The following is a 10,966-nucleotide window of genomic DNA, read 5'->3' as shown; positions in this document are numbered from 1 at the left end:
ATACGCCTTAAGGTTTTTTTTACGTTCCTACTACGATAGTCACTCTTCATATTTTGAATGGCAATTCGGAGGCCATATTCGGTGGAAAGAACACCAATTCAATGGATTTTAGTTTATTTTCAACGGCTGAACAATTAAACGCAAATTTATACCTTTCGCTTTCATGTTGAAAATGCTTATCGACTTTCAAAATCCATTCTTCAAAAAGTTGCCGGGAGATCAGTTACACTTCTCACATAGTACCTCTGCTTCCATTTTGCAAGCTAACCTGTGCTTGCCTTGAAGTTTTCATCGCCAAATTGCCATGTCTACAATAATTACATAATTTACATATAAAAATTGAGTGAATATCGCTTTCGAAACGCTATTGCCACTCGATTTAGGTCGAGTTATACAAGTTTGAGTTATGGGAGTTCGACTGTATTTTGAAAAATATGCTTCAATTCAAGAAACTCATTAGAATTTTATGGAACTTATAGCCATCCACCAGCGGAACTAATCAGGCAACTACGCATCGTTTTTGCCATACGAACCAACCCATTGTTGGATCATCATTACATTCAGGAAAAGTAATTTTTAGTGAGTTTTATGGGTCAATGAAGTCAATGGAGTCACTGATCCAAATGTTATAAAAAATGATGATGAACAGGACGTTAGAGTTGATAGTGAGCGATACAGGGACTAATTTCTCCGCTTTTTCGTGCCTCAGTCGGAAGTTAATATTACCTCAATGACAGGAGTCGCAAATAGTTTATTGAAAGTAACTTTTGGCGGCCTGTTCAGTTTAGGAAGCGGACCAGCCAACTAAACTATATTACATATGTATATATAATTCGCACATAAACCCTTTTTGGGTTTTTGGCCGAGCTCCTCCTCCTATTTGTGGTGTGCGTCTTGATGTTGTTCCACAAATAGAGGGACCTACAGTTTCAAGCCGACTCCGAACGGCAAATGGTTTTTTATGAGAAGCTTTTCATGACAAAAATACACTCTAAGGTTTGCCACAACCTGCCGATGGGCGACCGCCATTAGAAGTTATCTGGCCACCTGCAATTTGATCCTTTTAGATACTTTTTTTGTGGGGAATATAAAGAGGTTTTCAATTGGCGCGGGTCGATTTTGGTGACATCTGTCAAATCTTTTGTTTATTATTCAGTTGTTTATGCCAAATCATCATGGCAAGTTACACGATTGAACAGCACGTTCGAATGATAAAACTTTATTATCAAAATGAGTGTTCATTAACGCAAACGTTGCACGCATTGCGCCCATTTTTCGGTAGACGTGGTGGCCCTTCCAATTTCTTATGGCCCATATTGAACCATATAGACCTAGACGACATGTGGTTCCAGCAGGACGGCGCTACGTGCCACACAGCAAACGCCATTTTATTCCATTTCAACATCTACCCGCCCTTATTGAAAAACCCTTTATAAAGTCGTCTGGCTACGTCGATAAACCATAGATAATTGTGCCTGATTCACTGCTAGCAGTCGAATTCATATTCAAACATTAACGCCATAGAATTACTCGCCAGGTAAAGTAGATTTTAAGGATATTAAAAATATTTGTCTATAATCACCCTTTACATTTTACAAATTTGAATTTTCTTATGCTTCAATGCGGTGTATTTATATTGTGCATACACAAATACATACATAACTAATATTACAAATACCTCAAACGGAAAATATACATCAATAAATGTAAACTAATTATGCAAAAATTCCTTTCTAAAGCAAACGATTTTCAGAAACACCTACAACGTAAGACTTTTGAAGTGAGCTCACAGTTTCAGACTTCTAGGGTGCACATTTACATCTACACTACCAGGGAAGCTGCCATAAAATCTTTACAGTAACAGGGTACCTCAACCAAAGTAACAATCGAATGAAGATTTCTATTCCGTTGAGCTGACTAAGCGGCGCCCTAGGAAAGGTGTCTGCAACCCTGGACGCAGACATATTCGTGAAAATTACGTCGCGCATGAGCTGGCTAGTAGGAGAACTGACTTATGATCAGTAAATCAGTGTGTGAGTGGATAAAGGGATATCCGCAAGCAAGCTTAGTCGACACCGCGCCAGCAACACTAGATGGGTCGCGGAGTCCACTTGTGAGAAAACTAAACTTAAAGCTCAGCTTAGATGGCCTTATGGATCGGCCTTACCCTAATAGAGTGGTTAGTATCACCGGCCACTGCTTAATGGAAAACTTATGTGATTTCCTCCAATGACTTCAGTCACAACTGCGTGAAAGAGAAGGTTCAACACTTCCACTGCTACGAAATTGGCCGAGGATATAGCAAGCTCATCCAACAAGTGTGTTCATCCAAGAACAATTCAAAGAGCTCTGAACAAAAAGGGCTTTCATAGTAGAACACCACGAAAAAAGCCTCGTATTTCTAAAAAAAACCGCAAACTTCGCCTGGAGCTCGCCAAAGCACACAGAGAAAAGGGGATGGATTTTTGGCAAAAAATTTTGTTTACAGATGAGTCGAAGTTTAATATATTCGGTAGCGATGGAAGAGCAAAAGTGTGGAGGAAAAAAAAATTCTGCACTGAATCCGAAGAATTTGGTATCAACAGTGAAGCATGGTGGCGGCAATGTAATGGCTTGGGCAGCTGTTGCTGCATCTGGAGTGTGAAGATTAGTATTTATTGAAGGTAACATGGATCCTTATAAATACAAATCACTATTGGAAGTGAATCTGAAATCTTCGGTGGATGATTTGAAGCTTGGTCCAGGTTGGGTCTTTCAACAGGATAACGATCCAAAGCACACAGCACACATTGTGAAGGACCTACACCACCGCAAAGCCCAGATTTGAATATTATTGAACATGTCTGGGAAATTTTAGACCGAAAAATTAGAAAAAATCCGATTTCAAGCGCTTTAGTACTCAAAGAACGACTAATAGAAGCTTGGAACAATATAACTTCTGCAGAGTTAACAAATTTAGTCACCTCGATGCCACGACAGCTTCAAGCTGTAATTGATGCTAATGGTGGACCAACTAAATACTACTTAGAGTTAAGTGAAGTTTTTCACACTGAAGTAAGATATTTGTGTACTGTATGTAGAATTTTGTCAACGTTGGTTTTAGCTTTGCTATTTTATGTTAATGTATGGATTTTTTTAAGTTTATAATGATTAGAAAAAGCTTTCAAATAAAACTGTGTAAATACATTTTTCAGTAAAGCTTTTGAACTTTCAATCCAGTGGAAATGGGGGGGTGTATGTAGACTTTTGTCGGCCACTTTATATATACAGAACTATCGGGAGACAGACAGCCATTCTGTGCTGAGTTGATGAAGTCTGTATATGAGGAAGCCACTCAAGCCGCTCATTGATAGTTATTTTCGTATGGTGAAAACAAGTGTGAGCAACTTCGCCTGCCACGTCACCGGGTACTCGGCAATCGAATTCTGTCCGCTCATTACACGCGTATTCGCACACTCGTCCAATCGGAGTATGTGGTCTTTTGTATAAAACTGGGTTATATAAAACCCTACAGTTTGTTGTCACATAAATATGACCCTGGTCTACAGCCAGAAATGTATACTATTTATAGTACCAGCGTTGCAAATATGTGAGACTATTAAAAAAATACTTTTATAATAAGTTTGAGTTTCGGAGATACCAAGAGACAAGCAAAACCCATATTACTATACAAAAACTTATAAATTTCTAGCTGGCCCGTGATGACGGCGGCAAAGGTGTTAATGTGACTAGTAAAAGTGGGCAAGTCCAAAGTTTCACTAGCCGACGACAATTAGAGATTAATTGAGATGTCCTCAAAAGAGAAAAACAAGGAGAAAAAAAGTAATGCATTTCGATGTATTTAAAAACAGTTGATTACTAGTAACCAAGAAAAAACTTTATCAATACCTTTTTGGGGCATTACTGAATTGAATCAGTTTCTTACAATGAAATAGATTTTAAGGTCCCCAGCGTAAAGTAAAACCTTGGCATGCGAAAACCAGTTCTTTATGTCATTGCTGAATAACACAAATATACAGCAAAATACCCAAAACACTACCTTTAGGGGCTCCAGATGACACATAAAAGAATATGAATGATTATTGCCAACAACAACCACTCACTTACGATTCAAGAGATATAACTCCAACCAAGAAGAGAAATATGGAATGAAAACCAACGCGCTAATTTCTTGATTGAGAATTGGATGAGAAACTCTATTAAAAGCCTTAAGAAATCTGTATATACAACATTTTCACAAATGTATCCTATTTATTCACAAAATACTAAAAATTTTTGCATTTACAACAAGGCTTTGCACAATTAACGCAAATTATTGAAAATTGCCAGTTATTTGAAAATTACCATGGCACCACAATGAGCCTACTTGCCATAATAATTAACAAATTCCATCACTTACAGTTAATTGTCCACTGCCTCTCATTAGGGCAGCTTCCAAAATTCAAAATTTTTACATTCATACCGAATTATAGGTTCGCAGCTTCATTCAACTTGTCAACAACAAATGGCTGGTATTCAGCAAATATTAAACAAGTCACTTAAAATGTTAAAAATAGTAAGTGGTTTGAAAGTCGATATTTAAATAATTAAAATAAATATTTTAGGCTTTGAGTGAAATTTTAAATGGAATTTACCCTAATGTCGGTGTAAACTTGATAGAATAAATAATTGCGAGGAATTTAGTTCAAGTTGATTAAAAACAAATATAAGCATAAAATAATCCAAAAACATTAATTTTGAGAGTTTAAAGTAAACACGTTAGGTACGGAAAATGTTATTTGGCATTACCCTTTTTATTATATTTTGAAATTATTTATATTAGGAGTACGCCCACATTATTGCGTGGTCTAAAAGTGGATTATCGGCTCACTCCGCTCTGAAAAAATGTGTGTTGCAGCTTTGTGTCACTCAGATTATTGTTAACAAATTTTCGCTCTTAATTTGAACGTTTTTTTATTTGATATTTAGTATAAATGAAACTTTTCAATCGAGTATTGTAAACATTCAAACCGATTTTCATTTACTTGCGCAAAAAAATAGCCAAGGTATATTTTTAGAAAATTACACCAGCCATTCATGAAGGATTGTCGTCGAATCGACGTAGGTGACCCGTTCAGAGTGGATTCTCTCATTAAATATGAAGTGGAGAATAATTTCAGTGATAAGACATATGCAACTAACCCAGTTAAACTAAGAAAGTAAAAAGTTTTCCAAAGGCATGACTTCATCGAAATTTTTAAAGTCCTTTCCGAGAAGCGAAATACTATAAGTGCCGTATTATAGTGTCAGCATAACTTCATAACCCAATATATACATATAAAAATACAATATAAAGTAAAACGTTTCAATAAACAAAAACACTCCGTATATTCCCAAACTTTAATAGCAAGGCAATTGGAAAAACCTCTTCGTCGATTTTTAAATGCCCATAACTTAGTCAAAAATGAACCGATTTTAATAATTCTGGGTTCAAAATGATCATCATTACTTACACAAGCGACAAACAATTGCAAACAAGTAGTTGAAAATTTTTTATTTTGCAAAAAACAAAAAGTGCGAAACAGATTTTTTACTCAAAAATTCATTACTCAAAAACCACTCATTTTAGCTACTGGGCATTCAGCTCAATTTAAGTTTGAGGTATCCTCTTGATTTGGAAAAAGTTATAAAAAAAAATACACTTTTTGAAATATTGAATTTCGAAAAAACTACAATAAATAAAAAATTTTCAACTACTTTTTTGAAATTGTTTCTACATGAAGTCGCTCGTGTAAGTAATGATGATCATTTTGAAGCCAGAATTATTAAAATCGGTTCATTTTTGACTAAGTTATGGGCATTTAAAAATCGACGAAGAGATGTTTCCAATATAAGAATATATAATTAAAAAAAATCGATTTTGAGCCGAAAAAACAAAATTGCCGATAACTCTTGAAAAAAAAAATTTTCGGGCGAACAAAGAAATACGGGTCTCATTATTTTGACCAGAGAGCAACATATTTGAGTTACATCGAAATCGAAGAACATGACCCGAATAGCCCGGTTGAATTGAAATGGAAAGCATCTATATTGGCTTCTTCATTTTAAATAATTTTAATGGAAATCAGGAAAAATATGGCCGTTTACAGGTATCTGTCCCCTTCAACAGCTCATTTTGGAGATACCCACTTCTGAATGGCTTTGAGAATTGGTTCAAGCGAATGCAGAAATGTAATGGCTTTCAATGCAAATATTTTGAGAAACGAAATTTTCATTATTTTTTACCATTTTTTTCATTTTTGCGCGCAAAATATAATATAAAAGGTAGCCCTCGTATATCGATGTTTTGTACCAAGGAGAAATTTTTTTTACTCTATATTTCATTGACTTGAAGTGCTCCGATCTGTGTTTTCGGAATTGGCTTGCAAAAATACATTCTACTTAGGTGTGAATGGGGAAACTTTTTTCGGTACGGTCTAATGTACGTATACAGCGGAGTAAATAATAATAGAAACAGAGATAAAAGTGGCATAATTGAAACAAATTTTAATCAATATTATCAATCTTAATATTTCTCATTACCTCAAGGCATTTACTATTTGCTAGTTACTGAATTTACAATATCTCTACAAGATACTTGTGGTATTCAATTGCCCTTGAAAGCTTCTTAATACCGGCCACGTCTATTTAAGGAATCAATTACAAGATATTGTTTGATTACATCATGTCACGGTAAATTTTATCCAGGGAAAATTTTTTTGAACCTCCTTTAAAAAATTAAATTGATGTAAAAACAAAAAACTGAGAATGCAACACTTCTATAAAAAATGTGAATATGAAATTTTTAACAAAACATAACAAAAAAAAATGGTTTGTGTTGCAAGATATTATCAGTAAAAAAGTATGCCAAGACTCTAAAATTAAAAAAAACCGTATTAATTATTTATTTAGCATTAACAACAGATATGGCGCCAGTCTGGAGATTAAACTCAGAATAACTCTTGCTAGCAGGTGTTACTTTTGCCTCAGTAGGCAACTGAGAAGTAGAGCTCTCTCTCGAAAGATCCAACTAACACTCTAACTAACAAAACGCTCATCCCCGTTCTAATATATGGCGCAGAAGCATGAACGAAGTCAAAAGCAGATGAAAAAGTTTTGGGAGCTTTCGAGAGAAAAATTCGACGTAAGATCTTTCTGAACTTATTCTCAAATATTATTCTCCAGTAAATTTCAGCAAACTAATTTGTAATGCCAAAAATAAATAATTTTTCCAGGATTTTGCTTTTTAAGGTCAGTCAATATAGACAAAATAGATTTGCTTCAAAATTTAGCGAATAATTCTATAAAGGTACCGCACTTCGTACTGAGTTCGTAGAGTACTAAGATATCGAGGGCATCACATACTTGTAAAAGGTTTCTATTTCTCGTTTCCATTTTAATTTCTGGTTTACCTTTTTTATGAAATTTAAAAATATGAAAATGCTCCTAATTAGTGACCAGCATCGTTTTACTACCACTATCTCGTGTGAAGATGATGTTATTTTTTTTTGTTTTTTTTTTTTTGTTTCCAAGTCAGATCCATTTAGTGAGGTCCAAGTATAGCAGCAAATCCTTTATCTCTATGTCTGAGATTTCTTTAATTTGATGTAAGAAAGGCTTACCAAAGGAGCGGAGCCGTGCCCTGGCTAGTCTCGGACATTCACATAAATAGTGGAACAGACTTTCCTTCGCCCCTTCCGCTTGACAGCTTCTACAGATAGGATTGAAGGGTAGATTGAGTCTAGCTGCATGATCCCCTACTTTCCAATGTCCTGTAAGGGTTGCAGTGATACGTGAAATGTTTGGCCGAGAACATCCTAACAGGTCATTTGTCCTTTGGATTTTGTATGACGGCCATGTGTTTTTTGTTGTAATACATGTAGGTATTTGCTTCCATCTTCTTTCGGCTAAAGCATGATAGTATGAAGCAATGGATGCTTTTAGTGTGTTCAGTGGGGTGGAGACTGCCACCGCCTCTGCTATGTCTAGTGTCGAGCTCTTTCTTGCTAGCTCATCCGCTATCTCATTGCCCCGTATGTTCCTATGACCGGGAACCCATATCAGGGTAATTTCGAGCCAATGGCTGATCAGTTTCAGCCTCTCTCTACACTGTAAGACCAGTTTGGATGAAATGTAGTTGGAGTCTAAGGCCTTAATAGCTGCTTGACTGTCTGAGAAGATAGCTACTCTTGCACCAACTTCCTTGTAGAGTTCTAGGGATTTGCATGTTTCTCTGATCGCTAAAAGTTCTGCCTGGAACACGGTGGCATAATCAGGAAGACGAATTGATTGAGATAGGTTGAGTGGCTCCGAATGGAAGCCAGCTCCCACACCACAGCTCATCTTAGAACCATCGGTATAAATTTCGATAAAGTGTCTTCCAATCACTTCTCCTGTGCTCCACTCGGCTCTCGGTGGAAAGCGTACCGTAAGGCCTTTCTTGAAGTTGAGGTCGGGGACTGTGTAGTCTGATCCGTTTTTGAGCAGCGGGGGTCCCTGTAGGAGGATCTTACTGTGACCGTACGGCCTTGTTGTCCAGTTTCCTATGTCTCTGAGTCTCACCGCGCTGCAAGTAGCTATTGTTTTAATGTGTAAATCTAATGGCAATAGATGTGTTAGTACATTGAGCGCTTCAGTAGGACTGGTGCTAAGCGCTCCTGTAGTTAGGATACACGCTGTTCTTTGTATCTTGTTCAGCTTAGTTTTGTTGTATTTCCTTTCTGTTGCAGGCCACCAAACTAGTGCCGCATATGTTAGTATTGGCCTTACAATGGCTGTGTAGGACCAGTTGAATAATTTTGGTTGGAGACCCCATTTTTTTCCCAACATTCTCTTACATGTGTAAAGTGCTATATTCGCTTTCTTTACCCTGTACTCTACGTTGGACTTCCAGCTGAGTTTGGGGTCCAGGATAACCCCTAGGTATTTTGCCTGTTTAGTTAGCGTGAGGCTGACGCCGTTTAGTTTTGGGAGATTAAAGTTTGACACCTTGGTTTTCTTGGTGAATAGCATCAGTTCAGTTTTTCTCGGGTTTACACTTAAACCACAGTCCGTAGCCCAATTGCTGAGTAATACCAGAGCTCCTTCCATAATCTCACTGATTGTGGTTGGAAACATTCCTGAAACCATAAGCACTATGTCGTCCGCGTACGCCACCACTTTGGAAATGTGCAATAACTTGCTAGTCAAAACTTTTTAACTTCCTAATAAATTTACTAAAGTCACCTAATGTGAAACCCATTAATAGCCTCGTCTGACATATCATCGTAAATGCAGAGGGATGCTACAGGGAAAGTGTTGCCGTATACAAACAAATTAGCTGTTATGTACTGATAGTTGCCTACATTGTTTTTGTGCCAGACTTGACGTACGGTGAAAGTCACTCTATTTGTGCGGCTATTGCACGTTACGCAAAAACGTACAGCACGAATGTGGCACACTTTATGCAACTATAAAAAATTAATTCGGCTACTAGTCATATGTGGTACCGCAACGGACGCAACGGCTTTATTTTGGCGGGCCTATAAGTCTTCTACGTGTTGCACAATGCATCTTCCGAGGGTTCTTTGTAATAGAAAGTCTAGGTTTGGATATTCCATGTCTTCGTACAGCTTCGTAGCTAGTTTGTTGTAAGGAGGCTCAATTGCCTGCAAGTGATGGAAATAATCGCTGAATTCTAAAAACCTCAGTCTTCCGCCCATTTGACAAATCTGTTGTCTTTGTTGTGCAGTGGTAAGGCCAAAGCTGTGTTGTTACATATCTTACACGTTCGAATTTATGACCATCTTGTTCTTGCCAAAGGAAATAAATTGTTGCGTTATAATGAATACAATCATAAGCCTGCCATGACTTCTCGCCAAAGAAAATACATTTTTGGGTCATACAGCAACCCATCCTTGCGCCACTGCCACGGCTTCATTTCGGCAGGTTTAGTTTTCTCCAATGTGAAATAAATGATTATCGACTGAGGTACTGACTCTATTTTTGTGTCTTCTCTCTAGATATGATTTGGTTATTGGAAAGTATATTGCTAATAGCACCGCCTGGCTTTCAGAATATGTATACTGCTAGATGGTTCCTGTCTTTGATACTTAGAATTGTGAATTCAGTTCACAAATACCCACTGAGTGATATCAAGTTCGTCGGAATAAATATTTACCTCAGCAGACCACATTGGACCACTCCGTACAGAAGGAGACGGCTGCCAGAGCGGTAATTTCAACTCACATCTACTCGCTTGAATGTTCTTGTGAAAATCAGTTATATCTGCCATATAGTCTGCGGCGTTTTTGAACCTTGCATGTTCCCTGTGATGGAGTCATGTCTAAGCACTCCATTAACCTGCATTCCAACCATGCTACCACTTCTCCCTTTTGTCGTATGTATGTTTATTATTCAAAATAAATATAACGAAGGTTAATTCTAACCTAACCTATTTACAGGTTTCTGGCATCGTAGGTGTGGTACTCATTGTCAGAGAAAAGTTTTATGGCAAAGCAACTAGTCGCTCGAATAAAAATCTAAATTCAACTGAAATGCATAAAAAATCATTACGGCTATATCAATTATTAGTTACTTAAAATAGCAAAGCAGTCACAAAATTCAGTCGTAAATATTCTCTAACGTCCTGTAGCGCCAATGAAGTTGACAGTGAAAATGTCACTAAACAATAATTTTCCTTAAAGCCGCCAAGTTTATGAGTCCTAAAGTGGATTAAATCAATTTTCATACGAATTGTAGATGCGCACAACAAAAACCAGACGGTCGAAAGAAACTTAGATGAGCTTTCAGTCATCTCCGCAGCATTTATGGGACATTTGATGTTGCTCAAGAAAGTGGAACTCCCTGCGAGGATTAAGGAATGTAAGCGGATAAAATAGAGTAGAAAACAAATTATGACAACGAAGCGACATAAAACTACTAAAGTACAATACTTCAAATGTTGTAG

Source organism: Anastrepha ludens, chromosome 5 (genome assembly GCF_028408465.1).
Source record: "Anastrepha ludens isolate Willacy chromosome 5, idAnaLude1.1, whole genome shotgun sequence".
Classification (NCBI taxonomy): domain Eukaryota; kingdom Metazoa; phylum Arthropoda; class Insecta; order Diptera; family Tephritidae; genus Anastrepha; species Anastrepha ludens.
Note: the sequence above shows the minus strand (reverse complement) of the source record.